This window comes from Oreochromis niloticus, linkage group LG7 (genome assembly GCF_001858045.2).
Source record: "Oreochromis niloticus isolate F11D_XX linkage group LG7, O_niloticus_UMD_NMBU, whole genome shotgun sequence".
NCBI classification, from domain to species: Eukaryota; Metazoa; Chordata; class Actinopteri; order Cichliformes; family Cichlidae; genus Oreochromis; species Oreochromis niloticus.
In genome coordinates, this window is record NC_031972.2 from 43,078,828 (window position 1) to 43,098,493 (window position 19,666).

At 41.9% G+C, this 19,666-nt stretch overlaps 1 protein-coding gene across 7 annotated transcripts in view; it reads right to left on the reverse strand.

Annotated features, from left to right (window-relative positions):
* The window catches only part of LOC100695872 (transcription factor SOX-6), a 101,568-nt gene extending 82,974 nt beyond the window's left edge, over window positions 1-18,594 (reverse strand). The window contains exons 1-2 of one of the 7 annotated variants that reach the window (XM_019361678.2): window positions 17,745-18,594; window positions 2,696-2,766 (exon numbers count right to left, since the gene is read on the reverse strand). The gene's annotated coding sequence lies outside the window, so the exon portion shown is untranslated. Of the gene's footprint in view, window positions 1-2,695; window positions 2,767-16,372; window positions 16,756-17,744 lie in introns of those variants that run through there. The other 6 variants (XM_005459959.4, XM_013264202.3, XM_013264201.3 and 3 more) reach the window with 6 other exon arrangements.
* Window positions 18,595-19,666: the final 1,072 nt, after the last annotated feature.

Here is a 19,666-nt window from a genome sequence, read left to right on the forward strand (position 1 = left end):
GCAGAGGGCCTCGCACCATGGACTTATGTGTAAGTGGGGAGGAACTGCTGCTGGCTTGGCCCTGCCTTAAAGCCAGGGCTGCTGCAGCTCCACGAGCCGCTTCAAAGAAAACCAGATGGGCCTCTGATGGGATGTTGATGAGGCATGAGTGTGCAAAACACCAACGCACATGCGAGCACAAACACATATAGGAAACAACAACATACATAACACTCGCGCATATGTACTCTAGCAGTTCACTTCTCTTTTCCCATCCCAGAAAATGTCCTTTCAAGGTATCCTGTCCACCACAGAAAAGTCATATGTGAGGATAAATCAGAACAGTAAACTAACTGTCCAACTTGAAGAGGACACAACAGAGTTCTGCTAACATAAGATTAACGTGAGGTTAACTGCGTAATGTTAACTAAGCAACACTAAATGTTGTTAGATGCTGCCCATTAGCAGTAATGCAGCCGAGTTCTCACACAAAGCTAAAGTCAAATGTCGTGGAGCAGATAAGGACATTTTCCTGGGGGAGGCCAAACAGGTAACCTCAGTGGGTTCATTAGCTTATTAGCTCATTTGCTTACTACGAATCATCTCAACAGCTGCTTGCTGTCTGGTAACTTGTCTAACTCTTTGCAAATGACTTCTATTACAGCAGCTATGTGTAACAACAGAGCTCTGAACACAGGGCTATCTTTTTGCATAAAGTGGTTGAATTATTTTCCTGAACTCTTTCTTACTGCTCATTACAGCTCTGATTGAGATTTTCAGAAGACAACACTAATATCGCCTACAGCTTGAAATCCCGTGCTGTGGACATGTTGTGTCAGTTTATTTATATATAAGCTCTGATCCTAATTTCCTCATGGAAGATTAAAACATTCTGGATTCACAGAAAAACGAAGAAGAAAAATGTAGTTTTCCACACGCTAAATGTGAACACGCGATAATCGACATTATCCTGTTTCACATTTGGAGCACTGCCCAGTGACGCCACAGACACAGAACTGCTCTTCTGATCACTCGCTGGATATTTATAGCAAGTTAAGGCTTCAATTTTTGTAACTCAAGCACACAACATCCTCTTCCTTCCAAAGTCCTGTGAAACAAAGATGCCATAAATCATCGCTGTCACGACAGGATTGGTACCCAATAAAGACTGTGATTTTGTTACGAGGGTCCACTTGTCATCTTACCGGTATGTTATTGGATTTGAAAAGCAATTGCATGTTAAAAGACACAATAATTTGATTCTGAGTTTGCAAATCAGCTGATGAAATTAAGGATGTTTGATAGAATTATAAGCGAGCCTAAGTCACCTGGGTTTTTTTCCAGTCTTTATACAGTTCCTTACTTCAGTGCTTTTATCTATGATAAAAAAAAATCTGTGAAAGGATTCCACAGATCCACAATATTGCTCCCTAAATTGCTCTAGATTGATAATTCTTTTTAGTTTAACCAAAGTGGTTCTTTCTTCTTTGATTTTTACTGGTAATTCGGAGGGATGAAGGGGTAAGTACACTCAGTAATCAATCCATCCATCTTCTTAACCACTTTCTTCTCTCTTCATCTTTCTTTCCATCTTTCTCTCTATCCTTCTTTCCATCCGTAACCTGGCTTATTTATCTTGTGACCTCTTGCACTGGTCCCATACGCAGGTAGCAAATGGCAGTTCTAGTTTGTGATAAAAGATGAATTATAAAAATGTTACTTTCAGCTGCTTCCTTATTCACAAGGAGTCGCCACAGCAGGTAGCTCCGCAAGTTTGATTTGGCAGATTTCTAGGCAGGATGTCCTTCCTGATGTAACCCCAAAAATGATTTACATGAGCCATAAACCAAGTATTTAAAGCTAAAATGCTACAAGCCAGTAGGATACAGATTACCGCTCACAGCAGAACTCTGAAGAGTTTTCATGTACTCTGTTAGCGAGATTCTAGTGAGGATCAAAGAGGCCACTGGCTGACCTACCAGTGACACAAGGGGCACTAGACAGGGCCTTAATAGGTATTCTTAAACAGGGGGATTAGCCAGATGGTCAGATCACTCTTTTCTTCAACCTCTCCCATCTGTACATTTCATATGTCTCTGCTGAAACCACTGAGATCAGCCCCAGCGACTTCACCCGATTAATTTAGGCTAGTGTTACCTGTAGCACTATTTGACTCCAGATATAATCTTTATTGCTCACAGAGAGAAAGTCCATTAAAAGGCACACTGTAGGTCCCAGCAGCGAGAGGTTCCTGGAGTGATGCCTGTGGGAGCCTTTAAAAGACCCCTTTCTTCACCCAAGTGAAAGCGGCTATTGAGGGCACACAGGGCAGAACACTTCCAGAAGTGGAGGTCTGCATTTGCTGTGAAACAAAATGAAAAGCAGTCTGTCTGTAGCAACGGAGGAGTGAGAGGTGGCTGACAAGCAAATAGCTGGATACAGTTTTGTTAACATGGGCTAGCATTCACACACACACACACACACACCTCAGGTAACACAACCGCTGGTGCAAAACCTGGCATGTTCAAACACCAGCGAGAGCCGCTCTGTGCTGCTCTGCCAAAACAATAGTGTTTTCCCTGCAACAGCTTATCATCTGCCTTGTTACTGAAGCTGTTATCCGAGGTGCCAAGCAGTGGCACAAAAATCACAAAGAAGCTGGCGGTGTTACAGTGCAAGAAAGTACTTGTCATGTCAGTGGATGAGGAAAACTTACAGAAATAAGAGGCTTCAGCTCCAACACCCTCTTCGCACTTAAGGATGCACTTTAAAATTCATGAACATCACCTAGAATAGAGCAAAATAGACAAAAACAAGGAATGTTTTGTCAGATAACATCTATGATGAGATGAAAACTGACATTTTATGTGACCCTCCACGGCGACAGCCTTGCCATGCAAATCAGGAAATATTTTTCAGTGCTACATTTTTTGCATCACGCCAGCAATGGTTTGACAAACTATGAAAATTTGAATTGGGATCTGTTCTTGGAGCACAGTGAACACTCTCAGCCCACCTGGGAGCCCTCTGTAGCGGATGTTCATGACAGAACAGAGCTCCTGTATCAAGTCCACAGCAGACCCAACAGAGGATCAGTGTATTTCTTTCGCAGCACTTTCCCCTGCACAAACAGCGGCGCACACTGAGCCACGCAAAGCCCAACAAATGACAAACAACGTGATACTTGTACGCAGCTTTGAAGTTTTAAAAAAAAGAAGAAGAAATTGGCTGAAATCTGTCTTAATGTGGTTAGCGATGTCTGATATTTTCTTTCAAAAGCCGATTCCAGCGAGAGCACGGAAAAGAAATCTCTCATCGGGTGGACAGTTCACCATTCTTAAAACAAACCACTCTCACTCCCGAAGCTAACCGGGGGTCAGCCTTATTATAGCCTCACTCACACACACACACACACACACACACACACACACACACACACACACACACGTGCAAACCACAAGCAGTCATTTGCTAAACCGGATAATAACAAATAATGACAACACTTTGAAGGTACTGTGATCAGGATGGAGGGAGTCATCACTCTGAGGGAGCCCCAGGTTGAGAGAGAGATAGTCATAATTAAGAGAGGAAGGTTGCTAATTTATGAAAGAAAGAACTGACCAGGATAAGGAGGCTCTTAAAGAGAGTGTCTGTGCAGACAGAGACAGACAAAGCAATTAAACACACCAAAGCAGCATTTTTCTGATGCCGCTCATCATCAAGTCACCCAAACACAGCATCTAAGTGGTACAAAGGGGGCCATACAAACACCCCTTTGATTCTACCATTTGAGCCTAATTGAGAACAACGAAGAAAAAAGCAAACACTGGGCATATATGATCTTTTATTCATGTCTTTAATCAGCCAAATGATTCTCTCGTAGAAGCATTTTTCTCTCAGGGCACAATTAAATCTGAATCTTATTCTGAACGGAGAAAATCAAAGAAGTTCTGATAATAAAACCGATAACAAATAATGGGTAAAAACACATTTTGGTGAAACATCGCTCCAAACATTTCTGTAAGATGCAACTCTCTTTGTCTCTCTCTCTGTCTTTGCCTTGAGGAGCCATTGACTCAAAAAGCCACTTTCTCAATCAAGTGACTGCGAGTTGGATTCCCCTGAGCAGCGTTCACACTCCGCAGCTCTCGCTGACCCGTCTGAACACGTTCCAGATGTCTGCAGAACCAGTTATTCTGTTTCCTCTCTTTCTTTTTAACCCCCCCTCTCGCTCTCGCTCCCTCTTTTCCCCCGTCATTCCTCTGCTCCACACACCCTGCCACTCATCTGCAGATGGCAGATCTGACACCGGGAGGATGCTGGGTAATCGGAGAGACAGCTGGCTGTCCAGTAGAGGAGCACTGCCGCAAAACATACACAGACTCAGCAAAAATCCTGTGTGCAAGGACCCACTCGCTTATGCTGGTGTGCGTGTTTTCTGCAGGATTTCTGCACATGTCCACATGTGCATATGCAATGTGTAAACAGTGTTTATACCAACGGAACTGTTATAAATGTGTGTACTGTAGAGCCTGAAATATAAAAGAACAAAAAGAGAGCTAGTCATCTGAAGTAAATTAATGCAGGAATTATTTACCAAGTTCTTCGCTGGAAGCAGTGAGCACTCAAATGGACGTTTATAGACCAGGTGACACACACTGGCTGCTTTTATTTTTTCCTCTAATATGTTGTGCTTGCACACTCATGCTCAGTTGCTGCTCTTCACCACTATGTCAGATCCTCTTCTCGGGGAGGACCTGACATAGGAGATCCAGGCTATAGAGCCATTACAGGCTTCTCCTGACAACTGCAGGAAGTAACAGCTACCTTTTTGGCCCACTGTCCAACAGCTGTAAAATGGCACATGTCACCCTACAGTTGAGCCAGCTGCAGGGGAAACAAAGTGTCTGATATTTGGAATAGATACTGAAAGCAGCAAAACAAAAGGCCTGAGACAAAAGACAAAAACCAAAGCTGTGACATCATTGCATTAGGGAACTTTTTTTTTTAAAGAGGTGAGCAATACCGTGCACGACAAGAAGATACCCTGTGTTATGTTCACAGCGAGGCCAGCACCTGCACAATGAATGCACGCATTCAAGCAACAAAATATGCGCAGTCCCAAATGTTGTCTTGTTGCAGCTGTCAATGCCACTTGTGCAATCGTGGACACACTGGAGAAAGAACAATGGAACTCTATTAGGCGGAAGCGCTCTCAATGAGCGTGGCCCTGCATGAGGCTCTGTGCTGCCACTTCCATGTCTGCACCGTAGGAAACAGTGCATGGTTCCAGCTAATCATATGGGCAATTAAACCAAAATGAGGTTCACTTGACCCATAAATGATGAGCTTATAGCGCACACTGCCTCTCTGAGGGCCACTGGCCATGTCATCCAGGTCTTGTAATGTTTAAGAGATTATTTTTTTAGTATTTTCACTCTGGGTGCGTAAGAAGGGAAACCTGCTGTGTGCAACTATTAGCACTGAACTCTTAAATCTGCGCACTATGAAACTGTGACAGACATATAGACAGTGTTTCTGAGGTTGTATGATTCACTGATCAGAGAAAAAAACTTTTACACAAGTTTTTTGTTCTATGAATTTAATTTTTTATGAATACTGCTGCTGTCTTTACTCTGTCCTTGAAGCGTGACATCCTAAATGAAACAACGTAGCTTGTACAACAAGTCCTAAAGCGAAACAATGTGCTGCTATTCCTGCCTTTCGCTAAACTATACACACCTAGATATTCAAGCAATAAAGTGAATATGTATATATATATATATATATATATGTTATTTTTATTTATTTTTTAATTTACAAAGACTTTTAGAATTCTTCCACCTCATAGGAATTATATGTTGATGGGTGGGCGACCAAAGCACAGGACTTTGACTTTTGGAGGTCGACATTTGCATCCAGCAGCTCTTCTGTGGCTGGTTTTAGACTGCTAAAACACTTAGTTAAGTCAAGGAATGGATAATGTTTCCTTATTATGTCAGCAGGAGAAGAAAGGATTGAAGAGTTGCACGTGGGTGGGCAAACTGCTACAGAATATTTTTTTTTTTTTTTAAAGGTGCAACAAGGGAAGGGGATGTTTGCATGAGTGAAAAGCCTTTGTGTTCCCTTCATGGAATACCTGGGCGAACATTACAGAAGCTTAAGTGACGACACGCATTTCTCTCCCAAGTCGCTGTTAACATGAAATATTGCTAAAGTTAAAGGTGGGAGGGAGACAGAGGACGGTAGGGGCAAGCGCCGGCACATATGTCTAAACCTCACCCCTCTGCTCACCACCCTTAGGAGATTACATTATGGTGTTCACCATTGTCCCGCTTCTTCAAGACAAAGCCTGTTCCACTGTGCAAACAGCGCGCCTTGGAAAGACTGTAAAAACAAGAGGTGAATGTCAAAGGCAAAAGTGAATAGGATCTCTCCCTTCTTTTGTCGAGCTGGTGAGGTATGCACAAACACATCGCTGCGTGACAGAGAAGAAAGGAGGGCCTTGTGAAGGAAGGAGCTGGAAAAAGTTGGAGCGTCTTCGCATGAAAAGGCCAAAACCGTGAGAAGTTGCCTGCCTGACTCCTGGGCCTATAGAAAACTTACATACGCAAGCATTTGGATGAAAGACCCCCAGAATACACAAGGCATTACTCTGAAGACAAAACACAAAGCCTGGAATGGTGACCTCTGGATGCCAAGAACACAGAGACTGCAAAATGCTTCTGTGTCCAAGAGAACAGAAAAAAAACTAGAACACAATAACATAGTCATCAAGAAACATGTTAATTTACCCCAAAATGATATCAGATGTATGAAGACACGCCAGTCTTTGCAAAGCTTCCAGTGTCCCGGCCTAAAGTCAACCTTGTCACGACCCAAACAAGGCTTTAACTGTCAGGGGCAATTAATGAGGGCGACCTCAGCTCCCTCTAATTTACAAGGCCAGCGCCAGTCTGTAATTAATTGCTGCGTGCATAAATGTAAATGAGTCCACTGGGGAAGTAGAAGGAGGGGGGGGGAAAAAGGGCTGTCAGGCCAATATTCCAGTGGGGAGCAATCTGCTAGAGAGGGAAATGATTTAGAGGACAGCACACAAATCTGCTGCTCCGTAAAACACGAAGAAGCTGAATGTGAGGGGAGACTTGTTGAGATGGAGGAGGTGGTCGTCAGGATTGGTAGAAAAAACAACGGGAATAACTGCGGTGGCAATAAATATCAACCGTTTTATTCCAGTTGTCTTTTCTCCATACGTCCGCTTCAAACACACGGTTTATCTCATCACCAGAACAAAAAGAAAAACACCATCTCACACTCCTCCCGAGTGCTACTTTGTGGTAAAATGTTTCTTTCTTTTTTCTTTTTTTTGGGGAAGAATTAATGCACACATTTTATTTTATAGAATTCTAAACCATGATGTCAACATTTATAAAGGACCAAGTCTTTTTTTTAACTTTATTTCTCCACAGTTCTGTAAATTTTTTTGACCTTTCAGTTTACCTCCCTTAATCTTAAAATTTCCTTTTCAGCCTAAAAAAAATAATCACGGGTTAACACACGTGCACACATTTGCATTTGGGTTGCACCATCCCAGGAACATCTTGTGGGCGTCAGAAGGAACTTTAGAGGTGGAACTTAAGCAACTTGATGCGACCTCTGACAAATCATTATCCCAACATGTAACCGTTATGTTCCATAAGATTTTGCTGAATATTTCATTCTCTCAGCGGCATGACTCACTCCATCGTCACCGTCCCTAAGTTAGATCTTATTCTCTGGCACAAAGGGTGGTGAAGCATGTTCACAAAGCACATGAAAAATCAAAGACAGGCAGGCAGAGGAAACGTGTAATCATTTATGAAAACTACAATAGCCACTGTCATGCATAAATCTCCTGCACAAAGGGCCGCCTCTTAACTTCTTTTGTTTGGGCCATAAACAAACAGGTACAGAAACCATTGTCTGGTCAAAGTTGCACAAATGTGAGGAAAAACAAACATTAGATGCACAATGTAGTGCAGAGACAGTTAAAGACACAGGCATGCGCACACACACACACACACAGACGTGGCGGGCGGCGCAGCAGCTACAGTAACATCTTTACAACATAAGCTCCTTTTCACTACAGCGCTCAACAAAGGCAAATGAGATTTTTCCTACAGCGGGCCTCCAGCAATAACAAGTGACATCACAGGCCAGTCTATGTATGTTTCCCATATTTAACGGGGAGAAACAGCGTTAGCTCCTCCAGAATGATACTAAACAGTTTGCTGAGGCAGCATGTTTCCCTCTTACAGTGGCAGGCACCATCAACTTGAAGGACTGAGGCAAAAGGCCATTTCATTTTGTCACACACCGGCTTGTGAGCCAGTGCGACTGCCCTGAGCGCTTCTTTGCCGTGTTTAATCATTTAATTTAAGTTCCTCTCAAAATACGCCGTTCATGTTAGATACCATCAACAGGTGGGGCTCCTGAAGACCCTGATGGCTCACAGCAGAGTAAACACACACAGTGCTGCTAACACTAGTCACCATATCTTGTGTATTCTTGTGTGTGAAACCGTCCAGCGTAAATGTCAGCAGGTGATACTGCTGTCCATCCAGCCATCTAAAATGCGTTGGCCCGAGTGGAGGAAACCTGATGTCTGAGCTCGGTCAGCTCGATACCCAAGCCAGCGCCACTCCTCTGCATCTCGTCATCGCTGAACACCACACACCCCATTTCTGCTAATCCAACAGTATGTGCAGAACATAGCATGCCGTATACAAACAGGCCTGTTTGTATATGTAAATAAATACACACATTAAAAAAAGGGGATGATCCTTATGTGTGTATGTTATGAAGACAGGGCTCTGTCTTTTCTATTCTGAGCCACACAGTTGATATCTTGTTTTCTCTCTTTTTTTCTTTAGTGCTGCCTATATCTCTCCACTTTGAGCCCAAGTGGTCACCACCATCCTATGATGACAACAGCTCGATTAAAGACTTCTTTACGGCTCAGAAACCATGGCAACGCCCTGTGTAGACAAGCTGGCTGATGACCAATTGGATTCGGTCCTGGGCTCAGTGGGTGGGACCATGTCATCCTGGCCCTCACTACTTTACCACAGGATCATTTCAGAGGCCTCGCACCCCGAACCCTGCTTCCACGCCCCATTACTCCAAACCACTACGAGTGGTAAAAGTGGAGGTTACCCAGCCTGCATTTAGAACAGAGTGACGCTTCTGCAGATGGGAGGAGCAGGAAAGAACCAAATCATAAAAGCAATGTAAACATGAACCCAGAATCCAGCCTCCCTGGGTTTGTTTGCAGCTGTTTCTTTCTTCTTCTTCTTTTTTTTGTTCTTTAACTTTAAAGAGGTTATTAATCTCTCTCAGGTTGTGTGGCCAGGAGAGGGAAAATAGAGTGACACTGGCTATGCAGCAAAAAACTACAGATTCCTGAAAAGGCAAGTCCTGATTGGCTTCCAAGGAAACTGTGATATATGCTGTTAAGAGTGAAACTATAACTGACAGTAATTTTCAAAAAGGAGTTCTGTTCTTAATCAGCGTGAACAGCACCGAGGGCAAATTACGAGCAGAGTGGAACAGATCAGACCCGGAGTCACCAAAAATGTAGATTCAGATTTCACATTTAATAAGTCATGACCACGTATGCACGGAAATGACATCTCAGTGGAATTTACTGTGTCATACTGTAAATTATCTTTTTTTTTTTAAATAAGAAACAAAAAACTAATGTGCAACATAAACCATAACTATGGTCAGAATACAAGAGCAAAATGACCTCAAATATAAATGAACATTTAAAGGGACACTGTGCCATCTTTACGTCAGCAGATGTGAGTGTTACAAAGGGGTTAATAAGAATACAATACTGCGGGAAATATAGTTTCCCTTATTTTTTAAACTTGACCCAAATCATCAACTTAAGCTCAACACATCTGAGCTTCTGTTGCTTCAGTTTGGACAGTTTTTACACTTTCTCCATTATGGAAATGACCCAGTTATTTTAAAAAGTACTTATGCAAGTTTTTCTTGTTTGTTTGTTTTTCTTGTCCATTCCTTTAACCAATCAGATCATGATTTACAAAACAGGCTACAAACCATAGATGATATAAAAGATGGATAAAGCTTTGGGTCATATAGATAAAACTTTAAGTCCATTTTAATTCTGGTCATTCTAAGTGTCAGAAACGAGGATTATCCAGTTCACTGAACGTTAGCCAATGAGCATGGATTTTAACTGTCCCACCCCCCTGGCTTGTCACAACTGGTTTCAAAACACCAAAAGACAAAAATGCTCATCTCAAGCTTTCATGTCACAGTGGCTACATCCATGTTTTTTCACTGTCTATCCTACAGACCTTTCTCCTATCCATGTCTCTATTTCTTCAAAATAGACCTAATTACTATGTAAATTTGTTTCCAGTTTATTTGTTTTATTATTATAGTTTGTAATTAGTTTTTTACACTAAAGTAAATTCAACTTCAAAGTATTGAACTAAAGCAAATTCTTTGCTTAAGGTCTGAGCCAAATAGAGCAGTGAAGTTATGACAGCACTCCCTGCATGTTTTGATAAACGCGTTGTATGCCCAAGGATGCATATGTGCGTCTGAGTATGAATGTGTGTCGACACTGTCCTATAGCCAAAGTACACATGCACAGTAGCATGTGGTTCTATTTTGTCAGTATGAGCATCATTTGCCACTTTCAGCAGTTCATCAAAATGCTCCCAGAAAGGTTCATGGACAGCACAAGAGGACTTTTCTCTCGCCACAAACACTTCAACACATTTCTTTTTTTCCCCCCATCCTTGGACAGACAGACTTGCAAAGCAAGTTCAATACGAAACTTGCCGTGTTGTACTAAAGTGGCCCTGGAAGCAATCTGTATTAAAAATCAGCAGATTAAAAAAAACAGCAAATAAATAGAGAGCACCTGGGAACGATTTGTGCAACATCAACAGCAGAGTTTCATCAAAAGGTAGTGCAAATAAATTCTTTTTGTTTGTTTTAACCTGTTGGGCGTGCCAGAGGGGTGGGGTCTATGTTGCATGACAATCCACAAACAGCAAGCTTTGCTGTTAATTGCACAAAAGTGTAAGAGTAAATAGATATTCAAACACTTTCATTCGCTTGATAAAACTTTCCAGCAATGGTTATTAGATATAATTAGTAATTAGATATGAAACCCCACCCTTCTGATTTAAAAGCAGCATAAACTACACAGGAGATGTTTGCCAATGACACTCGCCTTTATTCAGTCCTACAACAGTACAATCCACCCAAGACATTGTTTTTTTTAAGATGTGAGCCAGTACTAATCATTAACGTTGAAATCTTTCTTGATCAGCTTTACTGTTAAATTATAAAAATGAACCGCAGATAAATTAACATCTGAGGGTTTGGATCTTCCACGCAGGGAATTTTCTTAATCCTTGCAAACACAAAAAATAACAGGACAAACATGAGAGTATCAGTTGTGCACCGCACAACTTCAATCTGCAGAACTTTTATATCACCATCACAACAAGTATAACAAACACCAACCAAATACCATGGTCGTAGTATAGACAATAGCAAAGACTCTGTTTCCCACCAATCATACGACTCATGTCACGACAAAGTAGAGCACCAGCTAGTTGAGGGTTTTTTTTCTATGACAGTGTTTTTGGTTTACAGAAAGAAGAAAGTAAGTTATTTTTCTTTACATTTTTAACACAAATGTTGTTCCAATCTCTGGGTCATGGCTGATCATCTTTACTGTCAGCCACTTCATGTACCTTAGTTTGGAGTGTTCAATGTAACCCAAAAGGAAAGGAGAGAAAGAGGAAGACTGAAGACTGAAAGAGAAAGTGCGGATGCAAAAGCAAAGACGATGGACCAGGAAGGACTTAAAAACCTCCTGGAATTGAAAAACGTGCTTCTCTGTGTGATTTCCTTCTTCTGTAAAATCATCAGGAGTGTAATTGCCAAAGCATCTGCTGCCTCTGCTGCTACAGTCCAAGGCCACGACTGCTGACTGACAGATAAAGAGCCACTAGAGCACTTGTGTCAGTCACCTGGTAGCCCTCTAGTCTTATTAGAAATTCAAAAAGCTGGCGATCAGATAGGCCTGACCAAAAATAAAGGCTGACCACAATCATCTAACTTATCCCGATGTACTCTTTGTTTTTGACATTTACTTCTGGCACCAGCGTGTGCTGAAGTTTAGGGGGTTGGTCAACTTCAGGGGAAAAAAAACAGTCATGTCTTTTTCACAATGAGTCAGCCTGTTTTAAGAAACAATAAAGTTACAGTGATGGGTTTTACATAAGCAGCAGTGAAAAACTACTGAGACGAATCTCTTCTGCTGCAACATTACAGAATATTAAAAAATTCAAATGCTATATGTTCCTGTTTTTTTAATGTTTTGGTTTGGGGGGGGGTTTCTGCTCCTTTGGGTTTTTGCATTTACTGATTTGTAATGTAACTGTGTTGATTTTTTTTCACAAAATAAATAACATAATTCTGGGAAACAAATTTAAGTTCATGTGCTCTTCTTCCCTTTTATGTCCTAATGAAAAAGGGAACATCATCAAGTCACTTTTCACTACCTAACATTGTAGCCATCACATAAATGTAAAAATGTTAGTAGGTTGTTTCAGATGCTAGAATTTAATTTGTGATTTGCAACATGACTACAATGCAAAGTAAATAAAATCCCACTTTTTCTTTCACACATATGTCTCCACAGGGGAATCAGAATGACAGCTGCTTCATTTAAGGACGCATAAACATACCTTAACTGGGCACAAAGTGTCTCAGCATTAAAGTAAAATACCACCCTGCACTGCTTCTTATGTGTACATACCATAGGCTGGATTTGCTTGGTGATTTATGTTGCCTCAATAATTTAGTTCTTACATTTCCAAAAATGACTTTTTGCAGCGTGGAGAAAAGGCAGCTCTCTGTTTCGTGTCAGCGGTGATGGTAAGTTTTTCCACACAAGAAAAAGCAAGAGAGCAGCAAGAACGATGCTGCCATTTCCACTGCCAAGTCATTCAAATCTCAAAATGAACCAAAAAAATTACAAATGTTTTTTGTTTTACGAATTCATATCATATAATTAAAAAAAAGCTTTTGTTTAAAAAAGAACAGTAAGAGGTTTAAGGTGGACTGAAGCCACCTTTTAGAAGCTTTCCTCTCCAGGCAGAAGGCCTAGTCTATGTCCGTGTTAACAGTGCAACAACCATTTGTCAAAGCTCTCGTGTAAACCACATATTTAGAAGTCTTACTCTATCCTTTGCATGTATATAAGAACTATTGTTAATGTTGCAGACATCAAAGGTGCATAAAGAAAGAACAGTCAGAAAACAGCTGATGAAGGTGGAGAAAGCTTGAGCTCCTCTGTGCATCAAGAAACTCCAAAATAAGAGACGCAGTGAATCTGAGAAGATGCCATAATGCCGAGCAAAGACTACATGCTGTATGCAAAAATGTAACGTGGATGAGAGAGTGTGTCTTGTGGAGATTGTCATTAAGAAGTGTGTGTGTCAGGTAAGCTCTTATTTTGAGCTTTTAAAATTGGAAGGCTGGGAGCAGGTGCTGGAGATTCACCGGCAGAAAGAAAAGGTTACCCCGAGACCACCGAAAGAGAGGAGAGAGAAGAATGAAAATGGCACCCGGTTATTCTCTGCTCAGGGGAAAAATTAAGAAGCTGTTTCCAAGGTTATATCATGGTGGAAACATGGGGACGAATCCATAGAGCAGAATGTCCATCCAGTGAGGCCCACATTCACACACTCGCAATGAAGGAACATACATGCGTGCGGGCAGAAAGCCTTGTTATAAATATAGAAATTCATGACAAGGACGCACCATATAACACACCGAAAATCCTTTTACAGTATACACACCTAACTGTGCCACAAGAACACACACACTGCCGTGGTGCACGCTCATGTGCAGAAACACAATGTAATCAGTGAAAATACGCGTGAGAACAATTAGTCACACATTTGTCTGATTTCTTTCTGGACAAGCGCAAAAAACACAAAAGATGTGAAAGTGCACAAAACAAGCATACACATACATGCACTGTGCGCACAAACACACCTAAGCTTCCACTTTGGTTGTGAAACTTATGGGCATCTGCCAGCATGTTTCAAGTGCTCATTCTCTGGGGCCCCAACCTTTCTTTTTCAGCAGCAACACTGCAATTTGGGTGTGCCGTTGGGCCAGAGATAAGTATAGGCTGACTAATATGCACTTAGGACTCAGGGAGAAATACTTACGGCTAAATGTTTAATTTGTGTTTGTACAACACATGTCCAATTTGGGGGCTGGTGTCTTTTTCAAAGAGCCCGAAAACAAATAATTAGGACTCTCCAGATTGGCCACAGGCTTAAAATTGTGAAGAGACGGATCTCCGATGAAGGTGACTGACATTCTCCAAAAAAACAACATATGGAAACGTTCAGATCTGCTACAGTGCGGTCAGATGTTAGATAGATGTTAAGCTCAATATGCAGCTAAAACAACAGTAATGCCAAAGAGAGTTAACTTATGGTAGATTCTAAAAATCAAAATCGGGTCTCTTCTGCAGCGAGTGTCTGATTGGTGCCGAAATTCTGACTCTATTCGTGTCCTTTTTTCTAACAGCTGTAAGATCTCTTAATCTTTTGCCCCTCCGACTGTGCCCTCTGTCTGCCACTACAGAGTCTCTCTGAATCACACCACAGGAAAAAGGCCTCCCAGCATCCTAAAAAAAAGAAGAAGTATATGTGCAACATCAAATTAATGCTGGATTTCTAAGTAAGCCCATTTTTCAACACTTCACAGTGAGAAAACGAAAAAGAAGTGAAACCTAAAATTTTCAAACATTTCAGGTTTCATTTGAAAATAAACGTCATGTAATGATTTTTGAATCACAGCTAAAACAAGGAGCATGCCGAGGAAGTGATGACAGAGGAAGATGTAATCAGCAAATGTGACTGTCCACATCAAATGATGGTGTAATGTCATTGAAATAGAAATACATTTTTAAAAACTGCTGTAAAAAAAGAGGACGGAATTTTAAAAATTGTTTTATATTTTAAATCTGTAAAAATTTTATACAGACTAAATCATTTTTTAAATCTATTTTATAAGACAGGTGACGATTATTTCCCACTTGCTCGAGATCCGATGGACATTTCGCATTTCACATTGTTCAGCGGCCGGTCACTGTGTGGACCGGCCGCTGTGTTCACGCTTGTCCGCCTGTTGTCAGCGCTGATTCCCACAGAAGAAGAGGGGGAGGGAAAAAAAGAAAAGCTGCAGGTCTTCCGTCAGACAGCGGAGAAAGCGCAGCCATGCAGTCCTGAACAATGTGCTGAATTGGCAGCCTATATATAAGTCTGCCATTTGGACCCTCTAATGCCACTTTACCTTATGAGGGAACTTCAACTCGCAGCACCTGCTCAAAACAAAATACCACAGGAGATCGACTCCAGCGGACCCCCCCTTCCTCGGATTGTTTTTCAGACAGACACTCTCACTTACAAGAGAGTTAAGGAGGAGGGCTGGTGGCGCTGTGTGTTGTGTGTGTGTGTATGTGTGTGTGTGGGGGGGGGGTATAAATAGTTCTGCCAGAGTCCAAACAATTAAACAACCTGTTGGAAATTGTCATTATTGCGCGTGGGCAGGCCCAAACTGGCAACCTGAGGATCTGTCAAGCTGGGGCGATTCTAAGCTTGAGTAGAGGAGTGATTTGATGAGCAAACAAAAAGAAAACGAAGAAGAAGGAGTGAAACAATTGCAGCAGATAGTGGGAAATTGCGCGTTATTACTACGATTCCCGTAACAACAAGCGATGAAAATGTGGTTTCAGCTATTTAGGAATGAGTAAAACCGTTAGCCGGACACTCGGCTTCCTTCTCCAGTGGTTTTTAAACTCGTTTTGTCACGCGTGTGATCTCTCTCTCTCTCTCTCTCTCGCTCTCTCTCTCTGAAAGCTCCTTATCTGCCGGCCAGCAGAGGCTTATCTCGGAGGTGTAGCGTGTCTCTAAATACGGGGAACACCCTGAAGTGACTTTATCAGACGGTGCCCGCCGTTGTCGTGCGCCTTGTCCTCCTGTACCCTCTGTCACATCCCCACCGTGAACTCGGGGCCAAAAGCTTTCACACGGCACACAAGGTCCCACGCTGATCTGCCCGAGAAGCGGGTCTCTCTCCCCGCTCTGAATAAGAAACTGCCCCCCTCTTCGCGTGGCTCAAGTTCACGCACCCACGCAATTAACTTCACACATAACGAGTGTCAGGTGAAACTGAAACTCGTGTTCTCCCAGAAAGTTCAGATGCACTGTACGAAAAGAAAAAACGCAAAAAGCCACGTAAAGAAAAAGATGAAGGGGGGAAGGAGACTTACGGACTAACTTCTTATCTCGTGGGCCGTCCCGGGACGCTGTCATGTCCGGTTGTATTGTCTCGGTGGATCTGTGTGTTGGTGCTGCGGGTCTATTTTCATTTATGACTCACGGGTTTTTCTAGGATCAGTCTCCGTGACCCCGGAACAGCTCAGGCCCGGAGGACGGGGTTTCTCGCCTCTGTGGTCTGTTTTTCTTTCGGTTGTAGTCCAGAGCGAGTGGGGAAACGCAGGGGCACCACCACAGTCTCGGCCACGGACGGAACTGTACACTGTGGATGTGCGGCGAGCCCGTGAACGCGCACGAGGACCACAGAGGTCCGGCAGTAGTACCCGACGCGTTCGCGTTGACAGACGAGAGGGCCACCGCTGTGGCCGGAGAGGAAAGTGCTGAAACTGCAGCAGCCCGCATCCTCCAGCCGACCTGAGCGATGGGCTGACTTTAAGAGCGGCTTTATTTCTGTGAAGTGTTCTGAAAATGCTGCTTTCAAATTCAAGTTTGGGGTTCTTGAGAATTATCACTCAAGATAATGAGCTCAAAAACTTTTATGCAAAGTTTTTGAACTCTCGACCTCTTTCTAAATGTCTTTTAATGAGCTCTAAGCCTATAGAACAATTTTCTGGTGCTCCAGAACCGCTAATCCATTTCTGTTAATGGTGCGTGACAGGGATGTAGTGGAGGGTGAAGTTTAGCCTCTGCTTTTCTTGCACGATTGCATCCTTTATGTCTGGAAATAACCTTGAATCTGGATTACACAAACTAAGGGAAGACGGTGGAAATGCGCTGAAAAATATTGGAAAATGTGTATTTTGGTATTTTTTAAAGAATTTTTTTCTTTATTGTTAATTTTATATAATATCTAAATATGTATGTTCAGTTTGAGGCTCTCCTCACAAGCACGCGGTTTTACTGTGACTGTTATAAATATAATTACAGGTGAAAACGACCAAAACGTTTAATAATTTGCAGTATTATCATAATACAAACAGTGTGAAAACAACTATAACAGACGGCGAGCTCCTGACAAAGTTTAATTACAAACCTATTTCACTCTAATTCTGTGACTGGATCTAAATCTGAGTAATTTATGACAAATAAAAATGACTACAGAACTTTTCCCCTTTAAGCTCTACAGCACCAAACTTTTCTAAAAGAATTGCCCGGAGTTACTTTTTCAGGTGATGCGGTCCAATCACAGCCCTGCTGTGGGGTTTAAGCACAGTCCTGCAGCCCGGGTCTGCGGCTGTCATCGCGGTTTGTTGTTGAACAGAGATAAGCGGAGTGCGCACGGACTTTTCAAAACAAGCAGCCCCGGTGCTGGCGCGGGCTGACTGTCCCGGCGCCTCCACGCAGATGCAGCAAGACTGGTCTTACCTGGATTCAGTCGTTCGTCATGCGCTGTGTACTTCTTGCAAACTTGACGACTCTTCGGGGGGAGCGACGCTGACAGAGTTTTCGGCGGCGAGAACAGGAGTCAGTGCAAACAGCTTCCAAATCCCGTGCGTAAAGTCACCATCGCTGGAGCCTGTCGCGGACCTTGGTAACTCCGTGTTTGCGCTCCGCCAAGGATCAGAAAGTACACCGGGACACTTCGGCGTCGTCGTCAGAAGTTACGCTGAGTCACACCGGAGGTCACCCGGAGGATTTTTTTAATCAAAAGTATTTCAGGTTATTTCCCGGCCGGCGCTGTGTGGCGGCTTAAGTGAGAGTGCGGGGCACTGTCGGGTGAAGAGGCAGAGGCTGGATAACCCCTCCTCTCTCTCCCTCTGGCTCTCTCTCTCCTTTCCTCTCTCTCCCTCGGCTATTTATCCGTCTCTGTCCGCCTGTGTCACTTTCTTTGTTTATGTTTGATGAAACGTAAACCATTCTATATTTTTCTTGTTCACTCCTGTACAGGTACTTTTCCCCCCCGACTTTCCTTGTCACCCGTGTCCAGTCTTTCCTCTCAGTGTGTGTGCAGCCTTTGAGCGCACGTGTGTGCATGCGCGCGCCAGGCTGCCGGTCACCAACTCAGGATCACCCGCGCGATAAAAAAGTAATAAAATTGCGTTTTGATTTCTTTGATTCCTCCGTGATTTTATTCCCCTTGCAAACTTTTTTTCTTTTTTTTTTGTATCAGAAATCACCCAGAACTAAAACTCACGCAGTGATTAGGCTAAGCTGCTTGTTTTATATTGATTAAAAAATATATATTGATCAAAAAATGGGATGGGGGACATTTTAGTAAATAAACAGCAATGAAACGTTTTTTACTCTGTTTTGCAATAACATGAATATATATATACTATTTTCAAAATCAATTTATACATTATTTTATATATTAGATATAAAAATCAATTTGAACAGCAAATTGTGCATATTAATACTTCTCTCTTGTGTGTTTGTTTTTGTTTAGTTTTTTTTTTTTTAATAATAAAAGAGATCTGTAAATCTGGATCCGGCCTTTTCTTCATTTTCCTAAAGAAAAAATATTTGATGTAAATTAATACATGAGAGGGATGAGACTGGTGGATGCAACGTCTTAAGCCCATTTACATGAACGAGTTTCCCGTTTAATACCTCGTTGATTGTCCTTCGCAAAAATGAAGTGTGAGGTCCTGTCAGAGGTGTGAGCGCCTCTGGGCTCGGTCTTCATAATATTTACTCTCGCGCCACCTTTTGGCGGGTTTAGTGAAGGTCGATCATCCTAAACTTAATTTTAAACCAAACGTGCCCCCACAAAGGCGGCTTTGAAAACAGCTACATATAAATATGTGACGGTATAAAAATATCTTTCAAGCTTTAGTTTAACGAGATTAAGAGGGAAATGACTAATCGGATAAAAAACATAAATATATTAGAAACCACTCAGCGTGAGCTCAATTTTATATCTGCTCTAAAATTAACAGCATTGGTAATTACCAAAATAGTTTTTTATATGTTAGTGGATAATTAATCTAATAGTATGCTCTTTAATCAAAACGATATGTTTAATGTTAAAATATAACTATTGCTGTTGTAGTCCATGAAATTTCAAAGTTTGAAATTTCAAAAAGCAGAAAAATAACATAACACTTTGGGGGTTTTATTTATTGTTAAGATCGCACTACAGATATTTACTTTCATTCATGAATAGAAAAAATTCTTCCAGTTTTTGAATGTTTATTTAATTTCCGACTTCCGAGGGAAGTCCGGCTTGTCCAAGTTTAATTATAAAATACAATTATAATACAACAAAAACTTAGCAAATAAAAGTAGGAAAATTTATGTTGAGCGGATTTTATTATTATTATTATTATTATTATTATTATTATTAT